Below are 1,539 nucleotides of genomic sequence, written 5' to 3'. Positions count from 1 at the left end.
TGCATCTACATTATGCACATAATTTTCACATACTAGCATGATCAAATGTAACAAATTTATCATGCTATCACATAATCACTTATCAAGAAATCACAATTAATTACCTTGGGTGATAACCAGGATCCAGTTATCACATTATCCACCCCTCAAAAAGAATTTCGTCCTGAAATTTCTTTAATCAAAGAGCCAAAGGTATTCTGATCTCATTTTTTACTCTAATTCCCATGTCGCTTCTGGCCCTTTGTGAAACTTCCACTGAACCTTAACCAGACTTATCTCTTTGTTTCTCAACACCCTGATCTTTTGGTCAATAACAACTTCCGGTGTTTCCACAAAATTCAGCTTATGATCTAATTTAATCTCTGGTATTGGTATAGCTAGACTCGGATCAGCCAAACATTTTTGCAGATTCGACACATGGAAAGTGTTGTGGATCAGACTCAGTTCTTCTGGCAGTTCTAACTGATATGCTACTGGTCCAATTCGTTTACATATTCTGAATGGTCATACATACCTCAGACAGAGCTTTTCTTTCTTTCCAAATCTGACAACACCCTTCCATGGCGAAACTTTTAACATCACAAAATCACATATACCAAACTCAATCGGGTTTCGACGATTATCAGCATAACTTTTCTGGTGATCTTGTGTTGTTTTGATTCTTTCGCGGATCTGTTGGATCTTTTCAGAAGTTTCATGGACAATTTCAGGACTCGTCAGCTGTTTTTCACCCACCTCATTCCAACATAACGGCGGTCGGCATTTACGTCCATACAACACTTTATATGGTGTTGCTTGGATGTTGGAATGGTAACTGTTGTTATATGCAAACTCTATTAACGACAAATAATCTTCCCACGATCCCCCGAAGTCAATAATACAACTTGTTAACATATCTTCGAGGGTCTGGATAGTTCTTTCACTCTGCCCATCAGTCTGCGGATGATAAGCTGTACTTAGTCGGATTTCAGACCCCAAAGCTTTATGCAACCCTTCCCAGAACTTTGAAGTAAATCGACTATCTCTATCAGAAATAATAGATAATGGAACACCAGGTCGGGTAAAAATTTCTTTGATGTAAATTTGTGTTAGCTCCTCTAAAGAGTATCTCTCTCTTATTGGTAGAAAATGCGCAGATTTAGACAGATGATCAACAATTACCCAAATCGCGTCATACCCCTTTGGAGTTTGAGGCAACTTCATGACGAAATCCATAGTAATGTGATCCTATTTCCATACAAGTATCTCTAAAGATTGAAGGCTTCCATACGGCTTCTGATGTTCAACCTTAACCTGTAAACATATTAGACACTGTTCCACATATCTAGCTATGTCTTTCTTCAATCCGGGCCACCAATAAAAAGTTTTCAAATCTCTATACATCTTATTGGTGCCTGGATGAATAGAGTATCGGACTTATGGCTTTCATTTAATATAATATTTCGGATATCTCCAAAACATGGTACCCAAATTCGCCCTTGAAAACACATTAGTCCTTCGTCATTCTGTTCCAAGGTTGAAATCATCTTACCCAACCTT

Source organism: Cynara cardunculus (assembly GCF_001531365.2).
Source record: "Cynara cardunculus var. scolymus isolate 2C chromosome LG 17, CcrdV1, whole genome shotgun sequence".
Lineage (NCBI taxonomy): Eukaryota > Viridiplantae > Streptophyta > Magnoliopsida > Asterales > Asteraceae > Cynara > Cynara cardunculus.
Note: the sequence above shows the minus strand (reverse complement) of the source record.